This window comes from Balaenoptera physalus (genome assembly GCF_965194825.1).
Source record: "Balaenoptera physalus genome assembly, chromosome: 13".
NCBI classification, from domain to species: domain Eukaryota; kingdom Metazoa; phylum Chordata; class Mammalia; order Artiodactyla; family Balaenopteridae; genus Balaenoptera; species Balaenoptera physalus.
In genome coordinates this window covers 21,299,251-21,323,532 of record NC_138892.1, presented here as the reverse complement: position 1 = coordinate 21,323,532, position 24,282 = coordinate 21,299,251, and the positions used below count along the sequence as shown (strand labels likewise).

At 42.5% G+C, this 24,282-nt stretch overlaps 1 protein-coding gene across 6 annotated transcripts in view; it reads left to right on the top strand.

Annotated features, from left to right (window-relative positions):
• The window catches only part of ANO4 (anoctamin 4), a 458,290-nt gene that overhangs the window by 26,159 nt on the left and 407,849 nt on the right, over nucleotides 1-24,282 (top strand). The window contains exon 1 of one of the 6 annotated variants that reach the window (XM_082419370.1): nucleotides 1,659-10,104. The exons of 4 other annotated variants lie outside the window; for them this stretch is intronic. The gene's annotated coding sequence lies outside the window, so the exon portion shown is untranslated. Of the gene's footprint in view, nucleotides 1-1,658; nucleotides 10,318-24,282 lie in introns of those variants that run through there. One more of the 6 variants, XM_082419369.1, reaches the window with a different exon arrangement.

Sequence of the window (24,282 nt, the reverse complement as noted above, 5' to 3'; positions counted from 1 at the left end):
CCCTGCATTGGCAGGCGGATTCTTAACCACTGTGCCACTAGGGAAGTCCAGTTTTTACTTTAAATGGTTGGTGTCTTAGTCAGTTCAGGCTGCTATAACAAAAGACCACAGACCAGGTAGTTCATAAAAAACAGAAATTTATTTCTTACAGTTCTGGAGGCTGGAGGCTTGAGATCAGGGTGCCAACATAGTTGGGTGAGGGTCCTTTTTTGGGTCGCAGACTTCTCTCAGTATCCTCACGTGACAGAAAGGGAAAGGGGCCTCTGTGGGGTCCTTTTTTATAAGAACGCTAATCCCAGTCATGAGGGCTCCACTTTCATGACCTAAGCACCTCCCAGGGGCCCCGCCTCCTAATACCATCACATTAGCCATTCGGATTTCAAACGTATGAATTTTGGAGGGACACAAACATTCAGACCATACAGTTGGAAAAAATTAAAAGGATAAGAATATTTTGAGACCCATGAAATTCACATTTCAGTGTTCATATATAAAGTTTTATTGGACACAACCTCTTATGTATTGTCTATGGTTGCTTTCAGGTGACAAAGGCAGAGCTGAGTAATTGTGACAGAGACAGTATGGCTTGCAAAGCCTAAAATATTTATTATCTGGCCCTTTGCAGAAAATGTTTGCTGACCACTGATCTATGTGATCTTTGGGGCTCATGACTTAAACAATCAGGGCAAGAAAAATGTTTACAACAACATCTTGTCTTAAAATTTATCACTTCCATTACACATTGAATTGCGGAAAGCTTTACTCATGCAAGGCTGGCCACTTAATTGTTTTTATTTCTAAAGTCTGAGTTGGAGGTTTAAGTTATGCAAAATCTATCCTGCCACTATTTTTTTGTTTTTCTACAGATAGAGTGCTTAGAGATGAAGGTTTAGTTGGAGTAATCCAATGTGTAATTCCTTTTCTGGAGATAAATTATTGAATGTTGACCTTCAACATTCACGATGACACTCAACAAGTCACAGTTGCTGCCACCTAGAGAAGAGACACTGATGTTGCAGAAGTTCCAGATTATCAAGAGCAATCTCTAAAGCAGCAGATTGCAGACTCGCTAAATGTTCAGAATCCCCACAGAACTGGTTAGAAATGAAGATTCCTGGGCTCTACCCCAGGGACTGCTGTGTCCACGGCACGGAGTGAGCTTCCGCATCTGCACTCTGCAGGCTGCTCCCTCCTGGAATTTGGACTCCCGAGGTTCCTCCACACACACCTTGGGGGACACCCTCGAAAGTGTCTTTGGTTAAGTGGTTGGATGATATTGCAGAGCGCTGGGGGATATTTGCATACCATTAGCTCTGCCATGGCAAAACTGAGTATCTTTCTTTTTTTTTTTTTTTTTTTTTTGTTAAAATTATTTATTTATTTATTTATGGCTGTGTTGGGTCTTCGTTTCTGTGCGAGGGCTTTCTCTAGTTGTGGCAAGCGAGGGCCACTCTTCATCGCGGTGCGCGGGCCTCTCACTATCGCGGCCTCTCTTGTTGTGGAGCACAGGCTCCAGACGCGCAGGCTCAGTAATTATGGCTCACGGACCTAGTTGCTCTGCGGCATGTGGGATCTTCCCAGACCAGGGCTCGAACCCGTGTCCCCTGCATTAGCAGGCAGATTCTCAGCCACTGCGCCACCAGGGAAGCCCTTGAGTATCTTTCTGATTGTCCTGATTGAATGTCAGTTGGAGAGTAGAAGAATCATGATCTGAAGTTCAAACATTTTCCATATTTAAGTTTGAAATCTCCTGGGTTTTGATGTTATCATGATTGAAAACTGAATCTTCTTGCTTTAAAAAGTTCAGTAAAATCCGAAGTTAAGAAATAAAGTCCTGCCTTTGGCCGGGGGTAGCTGCGAGGTTATGGCATTTCATCGTAAAGAGGAGTGTGAAATGGCAGCTGCCGGAATAACATTTTATCACATTTCCCTTTGAGTTGGCTTTTTTCTTTCTTTTTCCATAGAGCGTCACACTCAGAAGCAATCTGATTTTTGGAGGAGGTTTCTATTTTTAACTTGTAGTTTTTCAAAAACAAATTAAAAGCCCATATTTCTCTTCAATCCTAGGAACTTTCCATTAGCAATAAAATACTGAATTTTTCCAAAGAACTGGTTTTTTTTTTTTTTTTTTTAAAGGAATTCCTTTATTTTTATTATTTATTTATTTTTAGCTGTGTTGGGTCTTCGTTTCTGTGCAAGGGCTTTCTCTAAGTGCGGCAAGCGGGGGCCACTCTTCATCGCGGTGCGCGGGCCTCTCACTATCGGGGCCTCTGTTGTTGTGGAGCACAGGCTCCAGACGCACAGAGCTCAGTAGTTGTGGCTCACGGGCCTAGTTGCTCCACGGCCTGTGGGATCTTCCCAGAGCAGGGCTCGAACCCGAGTCCCCTGCATTGGCAAGCTGACGCTCAACCACTGCGCCACCAGGGAAGCCCAAGAACTGGTTTTTAATAATAATAATTAGTATACTTACAAAGTAAGCCTGACACTTAAGGATATATTAAACAAGCATGGGATATTTTATAATAGAAAATTATAGATGCTGGTGTAGGTTCTGTAAGTCTCAATTATGATTATAGGTTAATTATTGCATTTATTTGATTTCTTATAGCAATTTATTGATTTTAATAGTGTTTTTTGTGTGAAAGCTTCCAGTTTCCTTTTTCTTCTTATTTGTTAATAGAGTTAATTTCTTTTATATATATATGTATATATATGTTGCTAGTTTGAAGAAAACTCTGAGGTAAGTCAGTTTAACTATAGCACAATGTCCTACAAATTCCAGACTTTGCTAGACATCCCTTCATATTTCTAATCTGTCTTTCTTCTGCATAAACTTCAGGTCTGATGTAGAGGAGCTTACAATCTGTAGGCACAAAATCACCATACAATTATTTATTGATTGTTGGAGTTTTCTCATGTTTAAGAATTCTCCAAACATATTTAAAAATCATTTTTCCATTTATAATCCCTACAACTCTACAATTCTAGAAGCAACTGCAAAAACACTAAGTGACTAGAGCTTTTGAAATTCTCATTTTATTGAGCTGTTTTCCCTCTTGCCACTACCCTATTCCATCATTCCTTCCCTTCATCGTGTGACTAATTTCATCGTGTGTAGAAGTTTCTTCTTGGGTTGGACTTTACTTAATCCTGTTTGCTACCTTGTGCAGTTAACAACCTGTGAAACTGCATGGTGGCCCTGGATGCAATGCTCCTTCTTGGTGGCAGAGAATGTTTTAATCAGTAAATTAATTGTAGCAGGTTAAGTTGGAAAAACAGTGTCTGGCTTGTTCTATCCCTGCATTCATCCATCTCTCCATCCATTCATCTATCCATCCATCCAATACATACTAAATTTCCACCGTGTGTCATGTACTGCAGTTAACCCTTGGGATAGAAAATTGAGTAAAGCATCACCCCATATAAGAAGCTCAAAGTCTGCAGGAGGAGACAGATATGTAAATCAAGTATTTTAATTCAGTGTTATAAGTGCTAAGATAGAAGTTTTCACATTAGGTGATCACACACACATTTTTGTTATTAAATTATTTAATTAATATGCTATTAAAATACTACTAATAAAGTATTAAAATGTGATATAAAATATAACATTAAAATATGTAAGTAAAAACACATTGAGTGCAAAAGATATTATTAAATTATTTCTTCAATTAAAAGAAGATGAATTTGAGAGAACTATAGGAGGAATGTTTGGAAACTGTCTCCATCTCAGATATTCTGAGTAGGTTTGATACCCAGTTTTTGCTAACCAAGCTTTACAGCTTGCATCATCACTACCACACAACTTACATTTTTGGTCACTTTCTGCCACCAACTGATTCTCAGCCACTCTCTTCCATTGTATTTGGTTCCCAGCTGTGTGCTGATGACTCCAAAGTGATATTTCCATGTCTTATTTCTCTGACAAACTTTAAAGATATATTTACAACTGCCTACCAGAACTTTCAGCCTGGATATATCCCAGACATGTCAAAACTTATGTGTCCAAATGGAACTTTCTTTTTGGTAGCCCTCAAAGCTGAATTTCTTTTTTTTCCCCCTCCTATCTTTTTTTTGTTTCTATAAATTTATTTGTTTATTTATGGCTGCATTGGGTCTTCGCTGCTGTGCGCGGGCTTTCTCTAGTTGCAGCGAGCGGGGGCTACTCTTCGTTGTGGTGCACAGGCTTCTCATTGTGGTGGCTTCTCTTGTTGCGGAGCACGGGCTCTAGGCACGTGGGCTTCAGTAGTTGTGGCTCACAGGCTCTAGAGCGCAGGCTCAGTAGCTGTGGCGCACGGGCTTAGTTGCTCCACAGCATGTGGGATCTTCCTGGACCAGGGCTTGAACCCATGTCCCCTGCATTGGCAGGTGGATTCTTAACCACTGCGCCACCAGGGAAGTCCCAAAGCTGAATTTCTTATTCTGTTTAATGGTGCCACAGCCCATCCAGACTCCCAAGCCAAAAACTGGGTGTCCTCATGCTTTAACCCTCTGCTGGCCACCAGCCTCCACAGCCAGCTGGCTAACATGTTCATCGTCTACTTTAGAGATAGTTCTAATTCAGAGCATCCTCTCCATCCCCATGGCACCATCTCAGCTCAAGCTCTCATCATCTCTACTGGACTAGAGCAGCCTCCCCACATCTTAATTCTTCCATGTCCTCAGGGTTAGTTTGCCAAATTCATCTCTTTCTCTCTTTTCCACTCTTCCTCCCTCCCTGCCTTCCTCCCTGACTTGAAAAATCTCTGTTGTTTCCCCATTGTCAGTAGAAGAAAGCCTAAACACTTTATACGTGGTACATGAGGGCCTTCCTAACTAGCTTTAACTGACTCTAGCATCTCTCACCACTCTCCGCAGATGCAGCCACACAGTAGCTACCCCTAATGCTTTACAGTTCCCTAAAGATCCATGATTTTTCACATGTGCCAACTGCTTGGATGCTCTTCCTTACATTCTTATTCTAGAAAATTTATTGAAGACACCTAGCTAAGAGTTGACCTCCTCTGTGAATTCTTTCCCTTTCCCCCTCAGCATATTTAATCATTCTTTCTGTTTCTATTGGGAATTCCTATTGACGTCTTGAATTCTGCTCTTATTTGACTGTAATATAATTTTATTTTTATATTTCTTTTTATGGCTAGCCTACTAGATGGAAAGTTCTTGAGCTGAGAATTAATGTCATAATCATGTATTTGTTTGGTCAGTGTAGAGCCCAGCATATAGGAAGTATGTTGTCTAGGACCATTTAAACTGCAGATTAGACACTGTTAAAGAGAGAATTAGGCCTGGAAGACAGATCTGAAGAAATTACTTCAAATGCTGTATAGAGAGATAGAAGATAGCAAAACAAGAAGGGGGAGGTTGAAATATAGAAGACAGAATGAGAATGTCCGACATACTTTTAATAGAAATCCTGTCTGGATTAAGAGAATAGAAAGAATGGAGAGAGACAGAATATTTTTAAAAACACAGCTGCTGAGAATTTCCCAGAATTGATGAGAGACACAAATCTTTTGAGTCAAGAAACAGTGAATGCCAAGCAGAATAAGTAAAAATAAATCCACATATAAACATATTTTGGTGAGTCAGCAAAAAACAAAGAGAAAAATCTTAGGAATCTGAGGGAAAAAACAGATTTCCCACAAATAATAAACAATTGAACTGAGGATAGATGTTCCGATAGTAATTATAGAGGCCAAGAGACAGTGCATCGATATCTTCAAAGTGCTGAAGGAAATAATGGTCAATTCAGAATTCTGAATCCAGCCAAATGATCATTGAAGAGGGAGATCATCATAAGAACATTTTTTGGAAAAGACTGGGAAAGTGTACCCAATGTACACCTACTGCAAGAATGACTGAAAAGCCTATTTTAGAAAAGAAGGAACTTGAACCTAGAAGAAAGGCTAAGATGATAGAAATAATAAGAGAAAGAAATACATTTTTAATTTAAAAAGGTCCTTCTAGAAGAATGGTTTTCAACCAGGGACGATTTTACTTCATGGGTACATTTGGCAAAGTCTGGAGGTATTTTTGGTTGACACAGCTGGGCAGGAGGTATTACAAGCATCTAGTGTGTAGAGACCAGGAGTGCTGCTAACCATCTTGCAATGCATGTGACATGATCCCATGTTCATCATTAATTCTTAACACTGCTTCCTCCCTTTGAGTTTCTCTTCCAGTGTGTTGTACCTTGCCCTTGCAATGGGCCCCCACCTTTATGGCATTTCCAGGGCTCTGCTCTCTCTGCTCTATCTGGGGCTATCCTTGATAAAGTATGTCCTTCACACTTTTGATTTTCCCTTTTCTATGTTTCTTTGTGTTTCTTTGTGTCCTTTAACTCTTCCTAAATTGTATCTCATGCTGCACCTAAGCCTTTTCTCTTCTTGTTCACTTATACCAATTTCTCAACCTTGACACTATTGACATTTTGGGCTGAGTAATTCTTTGCTATGGGGGGCTGTGCTGTGCATTGTAGATGTTTAGCAGCATCTCTGGTTGCTACCCACTGGTTGCCAGTTGTGACAGCCAGAAATATCTCCAGACATTGCCGAACGTCCTCTGGGTAGGGGCAAAATTGCCCCCAGTTGAGAACCACTGATTTATACTAATTAAGTCCAGTTCTGTTCTCTGGACTTCTGCTTAGTGGGAATAATCTGATAATCTAATCATTGAGATAGGATACATGTATTATAATGACTTTTACCCTATATTTAACAAGAGCCTTTTGCAAACTGTGCCCTAATCAAAAACATGGAGGGAATCCCTTTCCAAAGAGGGAGGTTTTCCCCCTGAGAATTCAGTTAACACCTTTGATACTTGTCCATCAGCCCCCCGTATACAGTCCTCTGAAATTATGTCGTAAATCAGAGCTCCTCCATTTGTGTCCAAGAAGACCAGTGATAATTTCCCTGCATCTGCATACACAGAAATAAGCAAAAACTCATTCCTTTTTTCTTGTGCCTTCCTTCCCCTGTCTCCTGTGTCTCACAACCTTCACATAGTGGTCTCTTGGTAGAGCTGGGTTTTGAAAAAGATCCTAAATGAATTCCATACATTTCTTATGGATTTTAAAGATGATCCTCATTTGTGAAAGGGAAGGGAGATGTGAAATGACTATTCTTTGTTCCTGATCAGTGATCATTTCCCAAGAGCCTGTCTTGTCATTGGGATGGAAGATGTTCACTTACCTTTCCTAGTGACCTCGTAGGGCATATCAGTGCTACTACATGTGCAAACTTTGAAAACTGTGCTATGAATTTGCCTGAGGTGTAGAGTACCTGGGAAGTGGTACCCACTTAATAGCACGAATTCAGTTTCTTTCAACAAATCATGACCAGATATATTCAGAGTGGATGCCAAAGGAAATAGGGGGGAATTAAATTTCAGAGCTAGGGTGCCACAAAAAGTGACCCTGCAAGTTGAGCTACTGATATGACCAGGAGATGAGAGTAGTTTGACCCAGCCGGGAGACCGGCATGCTCCCTTTTAGAGATGCCCAGAGATACTCATGGACCTGCCCCACTCGCAGGGGCAGGCCCAGCCAGTCTAAAGCCAAAATTTCCGCTTCAGTGTTAGCTCAGCTGAATTCACGGTACAGAGTAATGGAAAGGACAGCTACCCTCTACAAAAAAACAGGGCAGTATAAATTAGACACAGTTTCTAAACCATTATATATACAGTGGGTTTCTTGTAGACAACATAGAGTTAGATCTTGTGTTTTTATCCACTCTTATGATCTGTCTTTTGATTGATATAGTTAAACCATTCACATTTAAAGTGCTTATTGATATAGTTGGGTGAATATCTACCATGTTCCTAACTGCTTTCTATTCATTGCGTTTGTTTGCTGTTTCTTTTTTCTTCCCTCTTTCTCTGCCTTCTCTAGTTTTAATTGAACATTTTACATGCTTTTTAAAATGGAATGGGTACCTACCCACTTATCTCTCTGCCTTTAAAATTTTTCCTTTTGTCAAAATGTCCCTGAAGGGGTATTTCAACTTTAATTGTATGTGGTGGAATAAGTTTCCTGGTAAAGTTTATATGGAATGTGGGTATCATGGTTAACCTACTAATGTTAGGAAGTAATAATAAGTGAAACCACTTGTCCTGGTTTTCTGGGAGGTGATTTGTGGTTTTCTAGAATACTGGCTGGGTAGAAGATGTCACAGTAGAAGGGCAGGCATTTGAGTAGAGGTTGTTCAGGTGAGGAATCGGTGTTCCAAACATCGGGACAGTGTATGGAGACTGATGCCAGAGCAGCTGGGGGTTAAGTGTGTCCTTCACATTCAAGGTCGAGCACTGAATGCCTTATACATAGAGATATTGTTACATGGGGTGGTTGGGTTCTCTGGGACTGTTACTCTGGTATTCACCTTTTTTGGCATTCCATGAATTAAATGGCATTTGTGAGGGGGCCCAGAATCTTAACCACCATATATATACCACTTCTCTGAGAAAAGCTGAGGTTAGTTGGGGACCACCTGCACTTTAAGACCTAAGAGGGTCATTGGAGATGTTTATTTGATAAGAGAATTGGCTAAGAGAAATAAATCACTGAGCTTTCTTCAAGTTTCCTAATTTCCCCTTGTTCTCAAATTTGGCTATATCGTTCTTTTCAGAATTCAAGATCATGTCCTGTCATTTAATTTCTGATTCTAGCACAATCCTGTTCATCTCTTTTCCAAGTGTGGTGGTTATTTAGTTTTAGAAGACTGAAAGCATCGGTGAATCAGGGAATGATTAATGGCACATGAGGACAAAGTCAATTAAATGATGCAGCTATGAAGTTGCTTGAGGATTTCTGATATAAGAAACTGAAAAACTTGATTTAAAGCTGTATTAAATCTGATTTGCAAAGGATAATATATTTTAGAATCAAAAGGCATTAAAGTGCTCCAATAAAGTCATCCATTCATCCAGTCATCTAGATTCCTGTTACTTGAAGTGTGGTCCTCTAGAGATAAGAGGGCTTGAACTGGGATTAAGCAATATAATCCAAAAGGGGCGCATCTGAGGGGTATTTTGGAGGTAGTTTCAGTACATCTTGGTGATTAATAGATGTGGTATGGTGAGTGAGTGGATATTCCACGTGTTTCCAATTAAGTTAAAATATAGTACTGAAGCTTTGTTGTGTAGGCCAGTTTTCTCTAACTTTAATGTGAATACAAATCACTTGGAGATCTTGTTAAACTGCAGATTCTCATTTAGTGGGTGGGGGTTGGGGAGTGACATTCTGCTTTTCTAACAGGCTCCCATGTGATCATTGTGGAGCTTGGAATTTAGTACGAGATGCAGATAACAATATTACACCAAAAAATGTATGGTTACCAACAGGCAGGTGCTGTGAAGGAAAGGGTTCTTCTCAAAGATCCTTGGAAATATTGTTTTTTATCAAAACATGTCTCTGAGTTCCCAAAACAGCGTTCCATAAAGACATTTGCTTTACCACCAGTTGTAAGTGGGAAGTTTGCTTACACTGTGTTAGGGGAAAATGATTGACCTGTGTGGTATAAGTGTTCTAACTTTCTCATAGACATGGTTTAGATACAAAAAACCCAGCAACCATAGTACTGCTTGAGGGAGGAATTAGTTAGCTTGGTTTGGGTTCCCTGGGAGATAGATTCTGAGCCAGAGATGGGCAGGTAAGAGGTTTATCAGGGAGAGCCCTTGGGATCAATGTGTATGAGTGTATTTGTGTGTGTGGGTGGGGAGGGGAGGTAAGGGGGAAGGAAGCCGGACTGGGCAGAGAGAGGATTTGGACTGTGATGATATACACAGGCTTCAACCCAACGCATAGGGAGATCTGGAGCTGGGACGGCCCTCAAAATTGTCCCACAGTGGGGCTTTTGTACCCTCCCATCACTGCCTGGATGCCATCTGCTACAGGGAAGGGGTGTGACCTTGAGAAATTCTCTTGGAGGGCAAGGGCCAAAAGACAGAGACTCAGCTGAGAGCCATCAGCACCAATACTTATAGCAGCTGGGGGAGTGAGACGGTGCATACAGCCTCTGCTACGTCAGCTGATTGAAATGAAGCGATTAAGAAGTTATAAATGAGAAAGGTAAGTTGGCTGCAGTGTGGATTCCTCAAGCCACGGGTAGGGTAAGTCTGTAGATCTCTGCCGGAATGGGGAGGCGATGACTGGTAACTTGTTTGTTAAACTGAGTCCTGAGTTGAAGTAGGTTAGGATTTTTGAGATGTGGTTCATCAGAGTTCATCCAGTGGGTTTGTGGACACCAGCTGCCTTCTAAACTATTTTGAAAGCCAGGAGCACATAGAGCAGGGGTCCCCAGTCCCCGGGCCGCACAGCAGGAGGTGAGTGGCTGGTGAGTGAGCGAAGCTTCATCTGCTGCTTCCCATCGGTCCCCATCGCTCCCCCCTACCCCGTGGAAAAATTGTCTTCCACGAAACTGGTCCCTGGTGCCAAAAAGGTTGGGGGCCGCTGACATAGAGGATCAGGGCTTTGAATTCTGTGGGGGAAGAGGTCGTGCATCTGGGCAGATTTTCTCAGCACCCAGTCTCAGGTTCAGCTTGTATTTCTCGCCAGCAGAGGGGCACCTAAAGGATTGGGTAACACCCTTCTGATGACTGTATGCCTGGTTAGGAGGGTGGGAATTTGGAAGCTTTGTACAGCCATTGTCTTTTCAGCAAAATAAGGATACAACTGGTTTATGGCTGTAACCAGAGAATGGGCAAGTTCCCTCCAGTTTTCTCATCCGGGGTCGTGTGATTCATGTTCATTTATTCAACGGCTGTTCCCAGAGTGGCTAGTATGGGCCAAGCACTGCATTAGGACCTAGACTGGGCTCCTTTCTTGTTGGAATGACAGTGGAGCGGGCTAGTGGATTAAACAGGTATTAATCAATCACACGTATAAAATTTGATTAGCTCAATGAAGGGGGAAAAAACCACTATTATGGATTCCGCGCGGGCGTTGCTGGCCGGGGAGCGGCGCAGTCACTGGCCGGGGACGGGATCCGCGGCTCACAGGCCGCCTGGGCGCCTCGTGGGGATGCGCTCTGTGCTCCGCGGAGGCGGCGTCGGCGGCTGCAGGGGACGAGCTAGCGCCGGAAGCCCGTGGAGCCCGAACGGCGCGCACAGGTAGAGCGGAGGCGCGAGCTGGAGCCCCAGGGCCGCGCGCTCACCTGGGCGGCGCTGTGGGAGCCGGGCTCCAACGGAGAGCGCAGCACCTACCCGCCCCAGCAAACAAACAAAAGCAAAACACCGTCGGGGTAAATCAAGAGGGACTTTATTAAGATTTGGAAACGGGTAGAGACTGAGAGTGTGATAGTAAGTTGAGGGGTCTCAAGGATGTATTGGAGCTGGTGAAGATTATAATGAGAATGTGGGCCAGGAGACCAAGGACCTGGCTTCTCTTCCCAGTTCGACCACGTATCAAGGTACCTTCACACGAAGGACTTAACCTCTTTGAGCCTTGATTGCTTCATCTGTAAAATGGTGCTGTTATGAGACTCAAAGGAGATGAAATAGACAAAAAGTTTTTTTAATCCTAAAATTTAAGTGAAAGCTGTTTCTATTCATTACTCTGGCCCGTTGATTGCTTCTCTTTTCTTACGTGTCTCCTGTGTCCTGGATTGAGCTTGGATGCCGAGTTTAGTCAGTTGTAAAATGCTATTCAGCTACCTTGTCTTAGCTTGTGGCTTTCAACTTTTTCTTTTTCCGCTACCTAGAGTAAGAAATACTTCCATATTGTGATCTACCACTACTACTTTTTCTTCTTCCTTCTCTCTCTCTCAACTGAGAAAATGTTTCAGGAAATAATACTTATCCTCGTGTGCTATGTACTCTGATATTTCATTCTTTTCCCCCCAAAAGTGCTAGTCGTAATCCATTAAATTGATGCCATTGCCTACTAATGATTGCAATTTATAATTTGAACGTATTGATCTAGATAAGATTGTAGTACCTCAGATCCTCTGAAACCATACTAAGGTGACAGAGGTAATTTTTTTTTTTTTTTTCTGGTGTGTGTGAGGTCTGTTGTACAAGGAAATTATTTCTCTTTGGAGACTGATCATTAATGTTCTTTAAAAGTCATCTGACACTTATGGCACTGAGGCTGTCTCCCAGCGTTGGTAAAGCGGTGATCCATTAGAGGGGCTCTGTGTACCCTGAGGTTCTCAGTGTTAAGTCAACAAAGAACTATGGCAAAGGACCCTTTGCCATAGTATCAGTATCAGTTAACCATTACCAGTATAGTATCAGTTAACCATTACCACGATAATACTGCACACCAGACAACCCCCAAAGCTCAGTGGCATACCGTGCTGAGCATTCACTCCTGCACCTGGGATGGGGTAGCTCTGCAGGTCTTGCCTGGGCTCACTCAGTCTCTTGGAGCTGACTGGCTGTTGGCAGATCCAGGCTGACAGCAGCTGGAGCAGCTGGGGTGACTCAGCTCTGCTCCACGAGTCTTTCGTCCTCTAGGAGGCTAGTCCTGGCATGTCATCGTGCAAGGGGAGGCTCTGCGAGCTTCTGCTGGGGACACATTAGGCAGTATCACATTGACCAAACCATGCTACATGGCTGAGCCAGAGTTAAGGATGGGGCAGAATGTCTCTCAGTGGGAGAGCACTGCAAAGTTACATTGAAACAAGATGTGGAATTAGGCTGTGAGAAACTGTCATTGGCTCCAATTCTTTATTCTTCGCTGTCTCGCACATGATCTCCTTGACTAAAAAGTGGCCCTTTGCACAAGTAGGTCTCAAATCTGAGTCCTTGAGGCTATTTTCCTGAAAGACACCATGCTGTCCTCATACGCTGGTTCAATTGTCTTCCTTTTACCTAAACTTCCTTGTAAAGCCCCCTTCTCTTCAGTGTAGGTCATCTTAGGAAAGTAGATGTTTGAGGACTGCCTGCCCTGCCAACATAGGAGATATGCCTCCACCTGCCTGAATCCTAGTGTGGGCAGTATTTAGATTAAGGCACAACCCACACCATAGTTTTTACTCCTGTTTTCTCCAGTTTTCCCGAAGAATATATACTACTGTAGTATGATATTTTTGAGTTGATTCATGAAGCTGGATATCTAAGTGAGAGATACTTTAATGAGTAAAGTTAGTAACAGTCTATGTCAAAATATTGTATTTTGTCTCAAAATTTCCCCTAAGACTTAGCTCTGAACTTCTAGCTGTCTATTGGCGATCCCTACTCTCAAGCTCCCACAAGCATCTGTCTAAACCATTTCTGTGTTTCCTATTTCAACAAACTGCGTCACTATCCACCCTCTTCCTCAGAGTGAAGAGTCATCTTTAACCCTTCATTCACAGCCACTATCAGCTCTTTTTCTCTTGTGAATAATGGCTGGCATCATTATTCAGCCAGACACTGGAATTGTTCTTCGTTCATTTACTTGGCCAGGTTCTGTGCTAAGAACTGGGGATGTGAGAGTGACTAAGACATGATGCCTTCTTTTTGAAGCTTAGTATCTAGTCAAGAAGGAGAATTGTCAACATATAACTCACAGTGTAGAGCTATGAATAAAGTATCCTTTTCAACCCTTTCCTACATCTAACTGCTCATCAGTTCTTGCTCATTCTGCCTCAGAAATGTACCTCAAACCTACCTCTTCATTCCTGTGGTCATTTTCCCTTGAATGGGTCGGAGCTTTCTAGTCTTCTCAGGGCTGGGGCAGTAGCCTCCTGTATGGTTTCCCTGCCTTCACTCTTTTCCCAGTCTGTTCTCTCTTCCCTCAGCCACTTGATATCATTGGCTAAAACATTGACTCAAGGTGCCATTCCTTGGCTTGAAAACCATGAGAGGGTTTGGTTGTTCTACAGTAAGTGGAACATAGAATTATCATATAACCCAGCAATTCTGCTCCTTGGTATATGCCCCAAATGATTGATAACAGTTGTTCAAACAAAAACTGGTACACTAATGTTCATGCAGCACGATTCATAATAGTCCAAAGTGGAAACAACCAAAATGTCCATGAACTGATGAATGGATAAACAATGCATAACCACGCAGTGGAATATTATTTAGCCAGAAAAGGGGATTGAGTACTGATATAGGCTGTAACATGGACGAACCTTAAGCATTGTGCTAAGTGAAAGAAGCTAGACACAAAAGGCTACATACTGTATGATTCCACTTATATGAAATATCCAGAATAGACAAATCTATAGAGACGGAAAGCAGATTAGTGGTTGCCAGGGATTAGGGGAAGGGGAGAATGAGGAGAGATTGCTTAATGTGTATGGAGTTTCCTTTTGGAGTGATGAAAACGTTCAGAAACTGGTATGGTTGTACAACATTATGAATAGACTAAATGTCTATAATGGTAAATCTTACGTGTGTTTTTACCACAATAACATAAATGTAAAACAAATTATCAGGGCTCCCTGACCAGCTATGGTTCAAGTTCAAATTTCATAGCATGTAGTTCATAGACCCTCATGGTCTAGGCCAGCCTGGCTTACTAGCTTTGGTCCTCCCAAGCATCCTATGAACCAGCCCTACCTGGTGTATTGTAACATCTTCCTGCCTTTGCTTATGCTGGACCCTCACCTGGAGTGCCCTGTGCTTACTTTTCTGCTTGATGAAAGTTAAGATCTGGCTTAAATGCCATTCTTCTGTGAGGGCTTACCCATGCTCCTTCCTCCGTGTTCCCACAGCACCTTATTCAGATCATTAACCACAGTGAGTCATAGTTGAGTGTGTATCTTCACGCTGCCAGATGGTGAGTGCCATGCAGGCAGGGAAAATGTCTGATTTGAATTTGAATCCCTACGGCCTTGCACAGGATGCGATACTTCCTAGTTCATGAGTATTTATTGAATTGAATTTGGTTAAGGCTTGATTACTGTCTTGGTTCTGCCCTTAAACTAAAGCTGTAGCTCTAATCCTTAAGTTAAAACTCTCTGTAACAATCACTATACTTTGATTGCAATCATCCTTGATTATCTACATCTAATTACCATTAATTGACTTAACCTTATTGAATTTCTTCCTAGTTTACTAGCACCTGCTCAACTAAACTGTTTGTGTTTTTTTGGTAATCAGAGCACTCGCTTTGCTTTCACTTGCCCTCAGATTTCCTGATACTGCAGCTAATGTTCTTACCTCCCTTTCCTATGCAGATAAGTTCTTTGAAAACTTAACATTTAACCATTTTCTGTTTTCTAGGGAAAATGTGACAGAGGACAAGTGTTTTGCTATTTCATTAGAGGATCATTCTGTCTTAGAATAGCATAGTTAGCAAAGAGGGTCAGAGCGATACAGCATCAGGAGAAATCCGGTAGTTTTCCCCCACTTAATCGCAAGTCAGGGCTTCTTCACGTGTCATTATTTTCTCAAGCGATGGATATCCTTTCTGTATTAAATAAACTGCAGCAACAAAGTTAAAGTTACATCTAAGTGAACAGGGACATTTTACGTTATTCTTCTGTACTGCTAGTACTTTACCCCAGTTTTATTGAGATGATTGACATATAATGTATTGGTTTAAGGTTTACAGCGTAATGATTTGATACATATATAGCAAAATGATTACCACAATATGTTAACATCCATCAGCTTACAAAGTTACAGTTTTTTTCTTGTGATGAATTTTTAAGATTTACTGTCTTAGCAACTTTCAAATATACAGTACAGTTCAGAACAGTAGTCCCTCGCCTAATCCACGGAGGATATGTTTCAGGACCCTCAGTGGATGCCTGAAACCACAGATAGTACTGAACCTGACATATACTATGTTTTTTCCTGTGTATATATATACCTATGATGAAGTTTAATAATTAGGCACAGTTAGAAAGAACAATAAATAATAGAGTAATTATATCAGTATACTATACTAATCATTATATGGTCACTCTCTCAAAATATACTCACCCTTCTTGTGATGATGTGAGATGATAAAATGCCTATGTGATGAGATGAAGTGAGGTGAATGAGGTAGGCATTGTGACCTGGCATCAGGCTACTACTGACCTTCTGATGACAGAAAGAGGATCATCTGCTTCAGGTGATCCTGGATCATTGAGCTCTGATGATATCGATGGTTGGATGGCAGGAGCAGATGATGTTGATGGTTGGGGATTCTGGGGAGGACAGAGTGGGACAGCATGAGATTTCGTCACGCTACTCAGAACGGCTTGCAACTTAATACTTATGAATTGTTTATTTCTGGAAGTTTTCACTTTATATTTTTGGACCGAGGTTGACCATGAGTAACTGAAACGATGGAAAGAGAAACCATGGAAAAGAGGGGACTGCTGTATTAACTATAGTCACCATGCTGTCTATTATATCCGAGAATTTATTTCTTGTAATAGGAAGTATGTACCTTTTTTTTTTAAAACTATTTGTTGTCTGTAATTCAAATGTAATTAGGCATTCTGTTTTTTTTTTTTTTTTAATTTTATTTATTTATTTTTGGCTGTGTTGGGGCTTCGTTTCTGTGCAAGGGCTTTCTCTAGTTGTGGCAAGCGGGGGCCACTCTTCATCGCGGTGTGCGGGCCTCTCACTGTTATGGCCTCTCTTGTTGCGGAGCACAGGCTCCAGACGCGCAGGCTCAGTAGTCGTGGCTCACGGGCCCAGTTGCTCCGCGGCATGTGGGATCTTCCCAGACCAGGGCTCAAACCCGTGTCCCCTGCATTGGCAGGCAGATTCTCAACCACTGCGCCACCAGGGAAGCTCGGAAGTATGTACCTTTTGACCATCTTTATCCATTTCTCCCACCCTGTGCCTCTGACAACCACCAATCTTTTCTGTTTCTATAAATTCACTTTAAAAGACTTCTACATGTAAGTGAGATCGTACAGTACTTGTCTTTCTGATTGATTTACCTCAATTATGCCGTCAAGGTCAATCCATGTTGCTGCAAGTGGCAGGATTTCCTTCTTTCTCGTGACTAAATATCTCATTTTATATGCATATCTTTATCCATTCATCTATTGATGGACCCTTACTTTGTTTCATATCTTGACTATTGTGAATAATGCTGCAAGGATCATGGGAGTGCAGATATCTTTTGGAATTAGTCTTTTTGTTTTCTTTGGATAAATACCCAGAAGTAGAATAGCTGCATCATATGGTAGTTCTGTTTTTAATTTTTTGAGGAATCTCCATACTGTTTTTCCATAGTGGCTGCACCAACTTACATTCTGATCATCAGGGCACAAAGTTTCCCTTTTGTCCACATACTTGCCAATACTTGTTATTTCTTGCCTTTTTGGTGATACCTCACACCTGTTAGAATGGCTATCTCACTGTGGTTTTGATTTGCATTTCCCTGATTAGTAATGTTGAACACCTTCGCATGTACCTGTTGGCCATTTGTATGTTGTCTTTGGGAAACTGTCTATTCAGTTCCTCTGCCCATTTTTCTAATCAGATTTTTTTTTCTATTGAGTTGTATGAGTTCTTTATATATTTTAGATATTAATCCCTTACCAGATATATCATTTGCAAATATTTTCTCCCATTCAGTTGGTTGCCTTTTTGTTTTGTTGATGCTTTCCTTTGCTGTGCAGTAACCTTATAGTTCAATGTAGTCTCACTTGTTTTTTTGCTTTTGGTGTCAGATCCAAAAAAATCATTGCCAAGACCAATGACAAAGAGCCCCTCTATGCTCAAGAAGTTTTATGGTTTGTACTGCTAGCCTTGAATTTTATCATAGTATAGGTTGCTACAGAAAATGTTTTTGAGTTATTTTCCTCATTTACTTTTAGAAGGGCCAAGATTTCAATATTTTGTGTCCTAAAATACCACTTTACTTTGGAGCCTTCCTACATAAAAAGTAGACTAGTAAAGATTCAGGATGAAACTTAAAGGTGTCACTTTAATTTGTGTACATATCATTATTTTATAATGTGATTTAATGATGGAACAAGCATTGACCAGGAAGCCCAAGTTAACAAGAGACAGGAGAACAAGAAATTAGATGATGACTCTTCTCACTCCACCCCAATATTTAAGGTTTAAAAAAAAATCTGCCTCATATCTTGAGGGAAAATTTGCTATACAGGTTCAGTTGTACTAATTAAGAAATACTTTCATCGTTTGGCTGAAACAGAAGAGGAGCCAGAAAAATTTGAGTTTTCAGTATGGTCTCATCACTTATTTTCTATGTATCTTATTTTAAAATGAAGCAGGGATAAGAGTACCTACATCGTGTGTTTTTGTAAGGATTCGAAGAGTCAATCAACTTAAAGCCCTTAGAATAGGGCAGCATGTAATCACTGCTATTTTCATGATAATAAATCTAGTTACGTATGTACCTAATTCATCCAATGTGTAATGGGCACCTCCGTGCCTGCAAAGTGCAAAGTGGTGTGGATGTAAAAATGAAAAGCAGGGTCCTTGGCCTCTTTGGAGCTTCCAGCAGAGACAATAATTTCACACATGGTTATAAAAATTCACTAGAATACACTCATCTCTCATCACTTTCTTCCCTCACACCCCTCATTGGGTCTATGTCTGCTCTTTATAATAATGGATCCTGTCCCTTCGGCCTCTTCAGGGACTTTTTCAGCTTCTTTCCAATTAGTGTGTACATTCACTCAAGTCCTACATCCTATGAACGAAGACAAAACCCAGTTCTCGATCTATAACAAAAATGAGCAAACCCAAATACCAACAAAACAAGCAAAACCCAACTCTTAACTCTAGGGTGCCCTCTAGCCACCGCTCCCCGCCCCTCTCTTCACAGCCAGACTCCAAAGAGAAGCCTGCATTCATTCTCTTCCCTTTTCACCCCTTTCTTCCCTTAACTGCATCTGACACCTTCACCCTCCCCTGTATGGGCTATATTAAGTCATCAGTGACCTCCTAATCGCCAAACCCTGTAGGTATTTTCCCATCCTAACCTCTCCCTGTCTCGGTGGGGATATTTCAGCTCTTGGGAGATCTCCGTGTAGCCCATCAAGCCCTGGGTTCTGTTCCACTTCTGTTCTTCTCCTTCACTAGACCCTCTCTATATGTCCCTTAAATATCAATGTAACCATAGAGTCTGCCCATTTCTCCTATTCCATCTGCGCTTCCTGGTTTGTAGCCACTACCCCATTTCACCTGTGATCTGTATTCTGTATTGTAGGCTCAAATCTCCCGCCTGACCTTTTCTGACTTCTTTCTAGACATATCCATATAGATGTCCCACAGGTACCCCAACTCAGGTAAACCAAAACCCCCTTTTTTACCCCAAATTCTTTTTCTTCTGTATTTTCTGTCTTGATGAATGTACCCAGTTGTCCAAGCCAGAAACCTAGAATAATCCTAGACTTTTCTGTCCTTCTCCCCACATCCTGGCAGTAAGCCGTGTTGAATCTATCCTTATTCCTACTCTCCCTGCCTTGGTTCAAACCTTGTCACTTTTTTAATAAATTTATCTTTTGTCTGTGTTAGGTCTTCGTTGCTGCGTATGGGCTTTCTCTAGTTGTGGTGAGCAGGGGCTACTCTTCGTTGCAGTGCGTGGGCTTCTCATTGCGGTGTCTTGTCTTTGTTGCAGAGCATGGGCTCTAGGTGCGCGGGCTTCAGTAGCTGTGGCATGCAGGCTCAGAAGTTGTGGCTCGTGGGCTCCAGAGTGCAGGCTCAGTAGTTGTTGCGCATGGGGCTTAGTTGCTCCGCCGCATGTGGGATCTTCCCGGACCAGGGCTCAAACCTGTGTCCCCTGCATTGACAGGTGGATTCTTAACCACTGAGCCACCAGGGAAGTCCCAAACCTTGTCACTTTTGTCTGGACCAATATGTTGTCACTAGTCTTCCCAGTTGTATCTCCAAACCATTTTCTTGATACTATTGATGATACTATTCTTTTTTGCCCTATTATGCTTCTTGCCCAACTACTTTGATCAATGTGTATCTATTCTCCACTCTTTCAAGTACTACAGTGTTTACTATAAAGGAAAAGAATAAATTCAACACTCAAAACTCCCTTTATAAAGGAAAGGCCAGAAAGTATCGTGAGGATTACATCATGCCTGGAAATGTCCTAAATGAGACACTTTGCATCAGCGATTGGCAGTTGAGGGCCTTGCAGTGAGCCTTTCCTCCTTCAATGTTGAGTTCCTCTGCTCTGAAATGCTCTGACCCAGAATTTCAGTCTTCACGGAAAGACTCTGACCCCAGAGTCACCTGCTCTCGGTCCTGGCTCATTCAGGAATAGAGTAGGGCTGACATTGAACTGTACTTGGATATGAGTTGTTAGCACAGATGGTGGCCTCAGTGTGTGATGCTTGCCACGTGACCAGTGTCTGAGAGCAGATGGGTGCCTTCTTTCTGCACCAGCTGACACTTGAATCCTCCTCAAAGGCATAAAGTACAAGTGGAGTGAGGCGGTCTGGAGCCGGCAAGGTAAGGAGTCAGATAACAGCGTTCTATCCTCTCTGGCAGGAGCCGCTGGGTGTGTGTCCCAAGGCCAGATCTGGAATTATGTTTCCCATAGGAGACATGTTACTCTCCCAAATTTTGATTTAATAATGACAGCTGCCACTTATATCCCTCTGAATAGTTCACAGTGTGCTTTCCTATGCATTATCTCATTTGATGTTCACACTGACCCTGTAAAGTAGTGTATTGGTTTCCTAGGACTGCTGCACAAACTTAGTGGGATAAACAACAGAAATTTATTCTACCTCAATTCTGGAGGCCAGAAGTTTGAAATCAAGATGGCAGCAGGACTGTGTTCCCTCTGAAAGCTCTAAGGAACAATCTTCCCCTTCCTCTTCCAGCTTTTGGTAGTCCCTGGAATTTTTTGGTTTGTGACAGCATAACTGTAATCTCTGCCTCTGTCTTTATATGGTCCTGTGTGTGTGTTCCTCCCTTCTGTCTCTTGTAAGGACACTGTCACTGGATTCAGGGCCCATTCTAAACCGAGACGATCTCATCTTGAGATCCTTACCTTAATTACATCTGCAGAGACCCTTATTCCAAGTAAGTTCAGATTCTGAGGTTCTATGTGGGGATATATTTTAGAGGGCACTCTTCAACCCACTACGGATAGGTATTAGTATACTCATTTGAGGATGCAGAAACTTAGAGAGGGTAAGTGTTTTGCTCAGACACATCGGAGCATGGACTCAAACTTGAGTCTTTGGACACCAGATCTCACATCTTCCCACTGGGTCATGTTAGCCCCCAGTCTCTCAGTATGTGGGTATCTTTGTGCGGCGGGAGCATCGCTTTCCTTCCATGTGTTAAGCGCCACTGCAGTCGTGTGAACTGCGTGTATCCTTGTCAAATCAAGAACAGACCACATTGGAGCTTTCTTACTGTGGCTGAGGCTAGAACGGGGGAAGAGTGAGTTAATGATGGACTCTTGGCTCAGTCATTTCTCTCTGCTTTATCCTTCTCTTTCCTATGTCTTCAGGACTATCAGGAGGGGCTAGGCAAAGTGTAGCTGCTGGAGTTGTGTGGTCAGTGTGGCCGAGCTGACTTGGCGAGGACTTGAGACCCCCTCCGACATGCTGTTTCCCTCCTTCCTTGGGCGAAAGGCACCTATACTCCACACCTAAAGCTTGAAAGGAAATGCAAATGTAAACAACGTTTTCAGTTTCTCTGTACGCTGCTGAGGAAGGTCAGAGGAAGGTCAGATAGAGGTCAAGGTTGTGGGATAGAACACCCCAGCATCCTACTGCTGTCCAGGACCTCTCCATTGGGCCTGTCCCCCTGGGATGGCTCTCTCGCTCCAAAACTTCCTTTTTTTGCTTCCTGTATAAAGACGTTCTGGTCCCATGTGCCATTTTTCTGAAGGATTTTTTTCTTATTTACTTAAACCTTTTATTATGAAATATTTCAGACATGAAAAAGCATAACAATATGATGAAAGCACATACCCATCACTTACCTGTGAAGACATCAAATATTACTGATACGTTTGAAGCCCTCATGTACCCTTCCTTTCCCTACAGAGGTAACTGCTATTCTGAATTGGGAGTTTACAATTCTCATGCATTTCCTTACATTGTGACTTCATTGCCTCTATCCCTACGTGACACAAAATCTTGATCCCGAGGGAATACAGAGCTTCTTTAGGCTTTGATGAAGGCCATTTGGGGTGACATTTAGGGGAAAGATATGGGGGCTAACACTTATTGAGCACCTACTATGTACTGGTTCTGTGTCAGGTGGTTTCCATGCACTCTCACTGACACCAGCCATCTGCATTTGGGCTCATTATCCTTGTTTTACAGAGAAAAGTAACTGCCCCAAGGCCTAAAAGCTAATAGCCGTTTGCACCGTGTTTCTCCTCAAATTGCAATTCATCCCTCGAAGCAGGGTGGTGAGGGAGGGTGCTGGTCTGGAGCACTCGGTATGAACTGGCTGTGTGACTCTGAATGAGCCCCCTGAACTCTGATCTTCCTTCATCTCTAAAGTGAGAAGTATTGAGTCAATCCCTAAGAACTCTGTTTTTAAAATTCTAAACTCTCTTAAAGACATAAATATAAATGCTTTCACCCTGTGGAGTTTTACCGAAGGCCCTTTCCCCTCCAGACTCCCCCTAAGACATTCAGGTGGACACGTTCCTATCACTTTGAAGTCCTTTCTGTGGTACCCACATGAGCTTGCAAAGCAGTGTATGTCACCTTGGGCCAACCCCTGAGAGGTGAGAAATGTGAAATACTCCAGCTGCCCTTCCCGTCTTTCCTCTCCCTGTATACCTCTGGGCTTGTTGAATGGTGGAGTCAAGGTGGACCAAACTCATCAAGGTTGAACATGGTCTTTCCTTGGTGAAGAGAAACTTCAGGTAAGTTTAAAGTAGGCACGCTCCTGATTCTCTTCCTATGCTTCTCTTCTTTCTCTCTGCAAGTTCTTTATAAGAAAGATCACTAGGGCCTTTCTTGATGCCTTTTGGCCACTTAAAGCCAAGCCCACCTTTGCCATATGCTGCATCCTCCTCTTCTTTTCCAACTCCTACCTGTATTCTCTCCTCACTCCACTCAGAACTCCATTTTTCCAGCACAGGGGTCCTCAGTGGTGTAGGAAGAAAGGCATTTGTCCAGAAGGCATGCAACTTCTGCCCCAGGTCCACGTCTTGTCCTTGGGCTGATTCTTGCAGGTCCTTAGCATCAGGGTCCACAGGGCCACCTCCAGGTTCATTGATTCACTGGGAGAATTCACAGGACTCAGCACATAGTCACGATCACAGCTAAGATATATTTTGATGAAAGGATACAAAGCAATATCAGCAAATGGAAAAGATATGTGGGGGCAAAGTCCAGAGGAAACCAAGCGCAAGCTTCCAAGGGTTTTCTCCCAGTGGAGTTGCACAGGATGTACTTAATTCCTCCAGCACCAAATTGTGACAACATGCATGAAGTGTTGTTTACCAGGGAAGCTCATTAAGGACTTGGTGCCTAGGGGGTTTTTTGGTCACGTGGGTACCCTTTGCCTAGCGTGTACCAAAATCCCAGACTCCCAGAAAGAAAGCAGGTGTTCAGCATAACCCACATTGCTTGTACAAACCGAGGCACAGTGAGCCATCCTGTCAGAACGGAGGGAACCGTCCTGAAGTCCAAGTTTTCTGATGCCAACCAAGGACCAATAAGCCTTTCTGAGGAAAGCAATCTCAGGCCTGCAACATTAACTCTTCTCTGCACGATCCAAGTCTTCCTTCTCCAGTTCCTAAATCTTCAGTTGCTGACAGTTTCTCTTCCCTGTCTCTAAAGTGGACCCTCTTTCTCAGCATCCTGGGCTTCCTTTCCCAGGGCTCAAGGTGGAAGAAGAAATGTTCCCCCCGTCCCTCCAGTGTCCTTGTTCCCCCTTCACTGAGCACATAGAGGCTTTATCATTAATCACTAGGGGAAAAGGGGGATAACAAAAGCAGCAGAAACCTTATAAAGTTCCCTTAATCATGAGCGTGTCCACTTCCCATTTCTTACTACTCAGAAGTCATAAGGTGCCGGAGGCTGCCCAGATGATTCTAGATGCTGGGATGTTTAGAGCCCAATAACTAACCCACCAGATTTCAGGATTGGTTGAGAGGTAAGTGCAGGTGCTTGGCATGTAGAGATTAACATTTCACCTCTTTTCCTGATAGAGTGGTTTGGAGAATGTGGCCTAAGTTGGATAATGCTCCCCTTTACACTTTCTATTTAGGCCTTGGGACAGCCCAACTCAGGCAAAATTCAAGCTACTAGGAAAACCACTGCCTTGTGCCGGTCCAGGTGGAGAGGGAAGAAAGGGGCCCAGAATCTCTAGTGCTTTTGACTTCCAGCCAGATTACCTTTTCCCAACTGAAAAACATGGCTCCCTTGGAGAGGAATAGAATATCAGAAATGTCAGTTATTTTAGAAAGTCCTCTACATGGAAACCTAG